Genomic DNA, 10613 nt, shown 5'->3' on the forward strand with positions numbered 1-10613 from the left:
ACATCGTGCAGCCCGCCTCCAGTGGTGTCGCGACAGGCGTGAATGGAGGGACGGATGGAGACGTGTCGTCTTCAGCGATGAGAGTCACTTCTGCCTTGGTGCCAATGATGGTCGTATGCGTGTTTGGCGCCGTGCAGGTGAGCGCCACAATCAGGACTGCATACGACCGAGGCACACAGGGCCAACACCCGGCATCATGGTGTGGGGAGCGATCTCCTACACTGGCCGTACACCACTGGTGATCGTCGAGGGGACACTGAATAGTGCACGGTACATCCAAACCGTCATCGAACCCATCGTTCTACCATTCCTAGACCGGCAAGGGAACCTGCTGTTCCAACAGGACAATGCACGACCGCATGTATCCCGTGCCACTCAACGTGCTCTAGAAGGTGTAAGTCAACTACCCTGGCCAGCAAGATCTCCGGATCTGTCCCCCATTGAGCATGTTTGGGACTGGATGAAGCGTCGTCTCACGCGGTCTGCACGTCCAGCACGAACGCTGGTCCAACTGAGGCGCCAGGTGGAAATGGCATGGCAAGCCGTTCCACAGGACTACATCCAGCATCTCTACGATCGTCTCCATGGGAGAATAGCAGCCTGCATTGCTGCGAAAGGTGGATATACACTGTACTAGTGCCGACATTGTGCATGCTCTGTTGCCTGTGTCTATGTGCCTGTGGTTCTCTCAGTGTGATCATGTGATGTATCTGACCCCAGGAATGTGTCAATAAAGTTTCCCCTTCCTGGGACAATGAATTCACGGTGTTCTTATTTCAATTTCCAGGAGCGTATATTTCGATGCAGTCTAATAACGACACTCTTTCATCTTTTCTTTTAAACTCATTTTCAACACAACAACAGTGATCACAAACACAAAGTTATCCAGAGTCGGTAGCGCGTGAGAGACTTCGAAGGATTCGTCAATATTATCCACAGGTGGCACAATATTTCCAGCCTACGCAATATATTTCAAACGTTTTTGATATACTCAATATGATTGTGCAACCTCTTAATTTCATCCCTACCTCTTCAGTATTATTGCGCATCTAAAAATATTGCAGAGTTATATTTACCATCCAGGGGCCACTTGAAGTGTGCTTGTCTGCTCTTAATGCAAACATACAGAATTCAACATCTCACACTTAATTTACAAACATATCAATTATGGACCCATACAACTCTTTACCCTAAAATGATCTTGGAGAGATATATAATCTTAACAAGACAGTTGCCCACTTTCCAGCATAGCTATTAACCTTGTCTTCATTCTGGCATTATTATCTGCACATTTTTATTAATGGAGTTTTCAAGAGCATGCATTTTTGGGAAAGATATGTGAAACCTTATTTCATTCACAATTCATCGTTCATTGAAATATTGTAAATCCTTCCTTCATCTAACTTTTAGGTCAGCTAATGAAACCAGTAACAAAAAGCAAAAAGTAAGAGTGACGCCAGACTTACTAAAACAAAGGCAAGTGTATTGATGAGAATCTATATACCATGTCCCATTGAAATATATTAAACAGCATAGTACTGAAACTTCCTGACAGGTTAAAACTGTGTACTGGAGCAGAACTCAAACCTATAACTTTACCTTCCATGGTCAATGCTCTTATCGAATTAGCTAAAGGTAATTCACAACCTATCCTCACAGTTTCAATTCAATCAGCACATCTCTCCTACTTACGTAGATGTCTCAAATCGTGAAAATCTTTATGTGAAAGGTGCGTTTTCAGATTCAGATCCCACTCTGACACACAGTTTTCATCTCTCAGGAATTAGAAAAAGGAATACATCTGACTGCAAAGTGCAAGATTCATTATGGAAACATTATTATTGGTTTTTTAATTTACTTAAATATAGACAAACTTTAATATTACTAAATAAAATCAGTAACAATTTAATAAATAATACATTAATAATTGCAACCTTTTAGAACATAAAATACGTGGTATCAACTATTAATGCTGCCCTGAAGATCGCTTAATGGAACAAGAAAGCAATAGAACATACCCTGTGCAACGTCAGGTGGCCGCAAATCACCTGGTGGCTGATCATTTCAAATCCAGACACAGTTGTAATGATTATCAGTCTTCACCCGAAAGTTTCATGACTGACTTTGAACATCATATATGTAAATACAGAATGCATATCCAAACCCAAAGAGGAACTCCTTCAAACCCAATGGCAAGAATACGAGTTTGATTAACATCTTACGTTTCCAGGAGACCCATAGGGACACAAAACAAAGAAGATATAAGATACAAGGCAAGAATCTTGTTACTGAACAGTATGACTGAGCAATATTCGTTAAAATGACTTATTGGTGCTTCTTACAGTATTCACTGAGGAAGATAATACAGAAATCTTGAGCATTGAATTAAATAAATGTGTAGCCACCACAGTATACAGACCACCCAGTGCACGCTTCATCTTTAAGGAACCATCTAACATTCACAATCAAACAACCTTGTTAATGGCAGGAACTTTTAATAGTCATAATAGTGTCTGGAGATATGAGGAGTAATACAGTGGTCTGAATCCAGCAACTTAAGCTAAATCCATGATAGTAAACTACTTCCAACAGTGGACGATGGAGGCAAGGATACAATCCTAATCTGATTTTCACCAGTGAAGAAACAGCTTCACAATGTGGCAAGAGCATAAGACATACATTTAAAAATACTCAACTTAGATATAGCGTATGTCAGATTATTGTGGCGCCTAACAGTTCAATTCACAAGGTTATACATTTTCAAGAAAGCAAACTGTAATGTGTTTCCTGAGACTCTATACAGCACTGTGTCAATAATAAAGCCTTGTCCCGAAGCACATGATGATTCTGTAGCAGTCATTCAGAAGTCATCTAACAAATCCTTCCCATGTGGATGTCATACCAACTACATTCCTATTCTTAGTAAATAAAACGCCCATCTGCTGGAAGAATACAAGAATTTTTTCGAGGAATTCTCTTTTATTAAGCAGATATCAGGTGCTGCTTTAAAAATTATTCGGTCTGTGGCAGAAGGTAAGGTAAATCAGTTGACAGAAATGGTAGACTGGTTAGACATAACCAAAAGTACTTCAACAGTTTTTTAAAAATGGCAGTACAGACAAATATGGCAATGGGCCTAAGATTAGGAGGCAAGGATATCTAGAAACAAATCATCTCTCAGCTCCAATTTGCAGAAAGGAGTTGCAAAAAGCTGTACAACAGTGCAAGAATAACAAGGTAGCTTCCTCGGACGATATATGCATAGAGCAGATAAAGAAATTCGGAGCAACAACACTGAAAAAGCTTATGGAAGCCTACAATAACTGCTTAAAATAGAAAAATATTTCACAACAAATGGAGCAAAACCAAGATAACGCTATTCTAAAGCCAGAAAACTAGCCTTCTGATCGCTAGAGCTATTAACCTGTCTCATTATGATGTCATCTTAATAACATATTTGAAATGGTGCTTTTGAACAGTCTATCATGTGCTCACAAGAGCACTGGGAACATTTTCTAACTACTGTAACAAGAAGCACTTGAAGTCAAACCTATGCAGAACTCCTACAAAAGAGAAAGGCAGGAAGAAAACAGAAAGTTATTCGGGAAGGTATTGGGTGGGAGCATTATTTTACACCCAGGTACCTTGAAGTTACTTTGGAAACATCACTCAATCACTGCCAGTGATGATGTAACGCCAAACATAAAGTGTCAGTCCAATACCATATCATCAAGAAACTTATTGGTAGTAGTTGGGGTACCCCCCCCCCCCCCTGTCCTGCCCTTTTGCTATGGCACTTTGTTTCTCAGTCGGTGAATCTACCTACCCAGTGTGACATAGACCCATCCACATGAAATAAGTAGACACAGCCCTTAATGAAACTGCAAAGATCATTACTAGAGGTCTGAAACCAATTCCTGTTGACATATTGTACTGCATGGCCGGCATTGCTCTTCCTGAGATTTTCTGCGAAGTTGCCGCTAATGCTGAAAGGAAGAAAGTGATGACAATGACTTACACCCACTGCATGGTTGAAGTCTAGGAAGTGCACTTTACAGTCAACATCAACAATAGATACATCGACCAACAGAGTAAGAGAAAAACTGTGGGTAGTCATTTCCAAGCATGGGCAAAGCCAGCAGAATGCTTACCGGCTGGGCACAACTTGGACTGGACCACATAGATATCACTGAACAGGTTAACGAAAGGGCACAGGTAAATCAAAGAATGACCTAATGAGCTGGGGATACTTCGAAGTGCTAACAATGTGTGAATGTGGAAAAGCATGTAACGGGACATCCTCCCCTAGCATTACTTTTGCTCAACGGTAGTTGTCAATACCAGTATTATATCTCGAATTTTAGACAGGTCAGTATTATCTCAGCTGCTTTTTTGAAAACTTTCATGCAATTTTATACACAATATGTCATATATCAAGCTAAAATTCATGAAAGGTAATTACGTTATTTTCAGTTATACAATCGATAAGTACTAGTTCTGAATGTACAGTTAAAATTATGTTTTTTAGGGACATTTGAAATTACAAATTATTTGGCACACTTAAAATTTCTATTGTCAATCATGCAATCTAGTTCTGTTTATTATGTTTATTTCTGGATTAATAATAATAACAATAATCTAAACTAACAGAAATTCATTTGTCAAGAAAAACTGTAAACCCTTTGGAATATTGTTATTTCCTCTGAGTGACGCAGTAGTAAGCATGCCTCTGATGTGATCGGACATATTTTCGTATTTTGGATGAACAATATAATTTCGGTTTTGTTAATATGAAAATTCAGAAGATTGAATCATATACTAAAATCTGTCAAAATATATTAATGTAACAACAGAAATTCTTCAACAACAATCTTCAAATTTATTTAGATCCATTCAACCATGTGGACCTAAAATTTGAGAATTTTAGCTTCAAGAATCAGACCCCTAAACAAGAAGAACTGGAGCCAACTCTACACAAAAAGCTAAGTAAACTAGAAAGTTTATTGTAATTTTCACTCCTCTCAAATTTTTCATGAAAGACTTCGCTTATTTTGGACAATAACTGGAATTAGAAAGGAGGGGGTAATTACAAGCACAAGATAACAAAACACCTGCATCAGTGTTTATGTTGTCCTGACTTTTGGAGTGAGTAGGAGCTGTTCAAGGGACAAGGAAATGCGGCAGCAATTGTTTGTTTCTGGACAACTACAATTTCAGGGTATTCATTTCATTGTAATTTCAGTTCACATTGCTATGCACATAGATAAATAAATTGCTTCTATTTCCTCATCTGACATTGTAAATATTTAGAGCCCTACATGCACGCTCCTCACTCCAGTAAACAAATAAATGCCTTATAAGTTGATGAAAGGAAGACATGTATAAAAAAAGACTATATTTTTAATTCTTAAAAGCAGTCCTCGCAAGTGAATTTAAAGAAACGTTAATGCTTAGTAAAAAATAAATAAACAAATTTTGAGGAACTGCTGCTTCCAGTTTTTAAAAGACGAAATTAATAACAACAACGTATTAGTAGTCCAGCAGAACGAGATGAGTAAGTTCAGATCCATTAAACTGGATATTAAATAGGCCTCACATAATGTTTCCAGTCTAAATCTAGAATTGCAGCATTCATTACTTCAAAGATCCAAGTTGTTAATTTTTCCTACATATATTTTCTGTAATATGACTTCATTTCCCTATACCCATACCTCCTACGGAATTAGCATTTTTATATAGACTGAGGCAATGTTAATTGTAGCTGGTGGCTGGATTCCCTTCCTAGCACCACCACATTCTCTATGACATAAATTGTGTACCTTATCTGTCTGCACCTAGAGTACACCTATGTTCACCAAGTGACATGGAACAGTGGTTTGCATACTGGACTTGCATTTGGGAGGACGACTGTTCAAACCCATCTCTGGCCATCCTGATATAAGTTTTCCGTGATTTCCCTAAATCATTTCAAACAAATGCCACGGTGGTTCCTTTGAAAGGGCATGGCCAACTTCCTTCCCTTTCCTTCCATAATCTAATGGGACTGATGACCTCACTGTTTGGTCCCCTCTCCAAAATCAATCAGTCAACTGACCAAATCTATGTTCAAGTGTGAGAACATTTTCTAAATGTTTGTGTAGCAGTCCATGGGTGCCAGCCAGGTATTTACCTGCTTCAATGTGGAAAACCCATAAGACCCACATACACGCTGGTTGGCTCATGTATCCCAGAATTGGTGCTTTAACATGGTCAGCTATCCTGTTGCTCCTGTAATATGTCAGGGCATATTATACACAATTTACTTAATTGTTAATGGTGTGACATGGTTTTCTTCAGTCTTGCACATTCAGTGCATTCAACCTACCTCGCTCATGTGTACAGAATAACACCAAATAGTATTATGATAAAATAAGACTAATAGAAATTAACAGCGCCAATAAAAATTTAAAAAATTTAAACAATACCGACTTTACTTATTCGTTTTGACACTAACAAATTTTATACCCCATGAATATTTATTACTGTCCCTAAGAATTATGCAACGCATATCGGCACAACAGTAAATTACAGAGAATAGTACATCACATTACATAAACTTAATTCCTAGATGTTCTAGTTGTTTCTAGTTCAATACATAGCTACTATGAAGTAATACATTGAAATTAAAGTCATATATTTATTATGCAGTTTTCTATGAATTTCTTCTCATCTACATGTACTGCGTGTGATACATCTTATTTTTTAGATCACTGGTAAAAATGTACAAAAGAGGCATCCATTTTCCAGTGTTTGCTGCCAGAAGAGAGCACACCTTTTGCAGCCAATTAATTAATTAATTAATTATGGTATTAACTAGAAAGCTAATGTGGTGTGCTTGCCTTAAAGAGCTATTCACCAGGTCCTACTTCCCAGCTAATTTATCTTGATTTCAGTGTTCCAATTTTTATCCACATTGCAATTGAAAATCATTATATTATGTTTTAAACAAGTTGTGCAGTATATCAGTTTCACTAATATTCAGTGCTGATAATGGACTCGAAAACGAAATACTATGCCACAAAAAATAAAATGTAAACAGTACTGTCTTAAAGTTATAATAATTTGTTATTTCTAGATTGCTAAAGACTTAATAAAATTAAACGAGAATGATGCTTCTGCATTTTGAGTCATTATAACAGCAATGGACACTTAATCTATGTTCAAATAATCCTCTATCATTTAGTTACTTAAGCCTTCTCAAGTTTTTAGTTTTAACATATTGAAAACAATAACAATGAAGAACGAAAAACTCCTGCACAAGTAAGCTGTTCATCAGTAATCTAGAACATAAACTGATAAAATAATTGAAATTGATGAAAAATATTATTTAAAGGCAAGAAAACATTTTATTAACTTTGTAATTACACCCTGGATACGAAAAAACACATTTACTGTAAGAAAATACACAGAAGTTACACACAAGCCAAGGATAAAGATATTGACAGCAGAGTCATGGAGCAGCACATAAATATAGACGTCAAGGATTTTTTTCTTTTCTTTTAACACTTCCTCCAAAAGAAAAAATCATGAAATTATTGCTTTGTCTCTTGCATGCCAATTTCTGAACATAGAAAATTAAATCGAACTCGTTCAAGAGGTTTCGTCAAAATATCTGCCAACTGGTTGTGTCCATCAATGTGTTCCAAGAAAATCTCACCGTTCAGATATCTTTCACGAACATAGAAATGTCGGACCTCTATATGTTTAGAACGTCGATGATATTCTGGATTTTTTGCCAACTTCAATGCACTAGCACTGTCGATGTAAAGAACTGGAGGCTGCCCCGACATTTCCACTAATTCTGATAGCAGACGACGTAACCAAACTAACTCTTTTGCTCCTTCACTAGCTGCAATTATTTCCGCCTCGGTTGTGGATGTGACCACTACTTTCTGCAACTGACTTGTCCATGACACTGCACCACCTGAGTACTTTGCAAGAATTCCAGTTGTTGAGCGCCTTGTCCGGTTATCACCTGCGAAATCTGCATCAGCGTAAATCTTTAACTCTTCTTTTTTATTATATACAATTCCAAAATTTAAGGTCCCTTTCAAATACCGGAAAATGCGCTTTACTCTATTCCAGTCTTCAGTGGTTGGTTTCTCCATAGCTCGAGCAGCTTTATTGACTGCAAAAGTGATGTCTGGACGAGTTACTGTTGAAAGGTACATGAGACAACCAATTGCTTCACGGTAGGGTACAAATGACGAAACTTCTTCGTTTTGATTATTGTCCTCACGTCCAATAGGAGTTGAGATTGTATTGCATTCTGCCATTCGAAATCTTTGCAGAATTTCTTCTGTGTATTTCTCTTGACTTATCATTATTGCTCCATCTTCATATTGCTTTATTTTTATGCCAAGAAAATTGTCAAGATTGCCAGTTGTTATTTCGAATTCATGTTGTAAAACATCCATAAAAACAGCAATTTCTTTCTTGTTACTGCCGACAATCAGGCCATCATCAACGTAGATTGCCACATAAAGGCTATTTCCATTTTGTCTACGATAAAATAGGCATGGGTCTGCATCACTGTTTGAAAAACCAGCTTTCTTCATGAACTCAACAAAACGTTTGTTCCAGCAACGTGGCGCTTGCTTCAACCCATAAAGACCTTTTTTTAAGAAACATACTCGGCCTGTACCATCTTCGAAACCTTCTGGTTGTTCCATATATACTTCATCTTCAAGTATTCCATTCAAAAAAGCTGTCTTTACATCGAATTGTTCTAGCAGCATTTTCTTTGAAGCAGCTACAGCCAACAGAGTTCGTATGGTGTCATAACGTGCCACAGGGCTAAAGGCGTCGTCATAATCAATTCCTGCTTTCTGAATACAGCCTTTTGCAACCAATCTGGCTTTAAAGCGAGTACCTCCATTGACTGCGACCTTTCGCCGTAGAACCCAGCGGTTTTGCAATACTTTGGCATTCTTCGGACGGTCAACCAGCACCCAAGTATTGTTTTCCTTAAGTGATTGAAGTTCTTCACTAATAGCTTGCATCCATTCTTCCTTCTCGTTTGACTGCAATATTTCTGTAAAACAGTTTGGATCTTTGTATTCAAGTGCATCAACTTTTGTTGCCATACAAAATTCACCACTTTCCATCCAGGTTGGTTTTCTTCGTTGTCTTTTATTCTTCTGTTTCTCTTCATTAGAAGATTCAGCAGCTTCTACTTTTAGAAATTCTGTTAATTCTTTATTTTCTTCAGATTCACTCGACTCTTGACTTTCTCTAGAATCGAGAGTGCCAATTTTTTTCTTGAGTTTGGCTTCCTCCTGAAGTGTACAGCCTAGGAGATTTACATTGGTCATCTTTAGATGAATTCGGATCATTAAATTCTTCCTGAGGGACTTCAAATTCAACATGATCACTATGTAAATCACAAACAATTTCTGGCTTAAATTTTACGTCGTGACTCAACACCACTTTTCTTTTAGATGGAATCCAAACTCTGAACCCATCTTTGTCATTAACATATCCAACAAGTCGTCCAAAAACTGCCTTATCATCAAACTTGGAACGGAATTGTTTGTTAATGTGAACATAGCAGCCTGTACCAAAAATTCTGAGATGATCAAGTCGTCCTACTGGTCGATTAAACCATAGTTCATAAGGGGTTTTATTTTCAACTGAAGATTTTCCAGTACGATTTATTAGGTAGACTGCTGTGTTACATGCCTCTGCCCACAACCCTTTAGGTAATTTACTCGGATTTAGCATTGACCGGGCAGCTTCAACAATGGTTCTATTTTCCCGTTCAGCCACACCATTTTGTTCAGGAGTGTAAGGAGGAGGAATCAGTAGCTCTATTCCCCTGTCTCACAGCAGTTCACTGACATTCTTATTGTTAAATTCTTTGCCACCATCACATCTAAATTGTTTGACAACATGTCCATTAGTTCGTGCTTCATTTAAAAACTGCTTAAGCACAGTATACACTTCACTTTCGTGTCTTAAAAAGAAAATTCGACGAAATTTACTAAAATCGTCTTTGAAACATACATAATAATGCTTGCCTCCAAAAGATTTCGTGCTCATTGGTCCATTTACATCCACGTGGATTAATTCACCAGTACTGGTAGTGCGTATTGTTCATGCTTTGAATGGCAGCCTATGCATCTTTCCAACCACACAGCCGTCACAAAATTCACTCTTGGCATCTTCCACATTAATGTTCATTCCTTTTAAAATATTCTTCACATGTTGTTCATTCTGATGACCAAACCTTTCATGGTACACTTGAAATGTTTCGGATGAAGTCATCAAGCTCATACGATTCATTTTTGCATTTCTAACAACACGCATGTTCAACACATAAAGTCCATTTTTCACATAACCTGTCATAACAATATTGCCACTGACTTGTTTTCGAACACAGACATTATTATAACTAAAATTAGTACTGTACCCTCTGCAGGCAATGGCTCTCACAGAGAACAGATTAGCACTTGCATCAGGGACGTATAAAACATTGTCCATTCTAGCATTGTACCGTTTATTGTTTCGTCGGATTTGGATGTAAACTGTTCCTTGACCGTACGCACACATTTTCACATCTTGTTTTCCCAATG

This window comes from Schistocerca serialis, chromosome 5 (assembly GCF_023864345.2).
Source record: "Schistocerca serialis cubense isolate TAMUIC-IGC-003099 chromosome 5, iqSchSeri2.2, whole genome shotgun sequence".
In the NCBI taxonomy this organism is placed as follows: Eukaryota; Metazoa; Arthropoda; class Insecta; order Orthoptera; family Acrididae; genus Schistocerca; species Schistocerca serialis.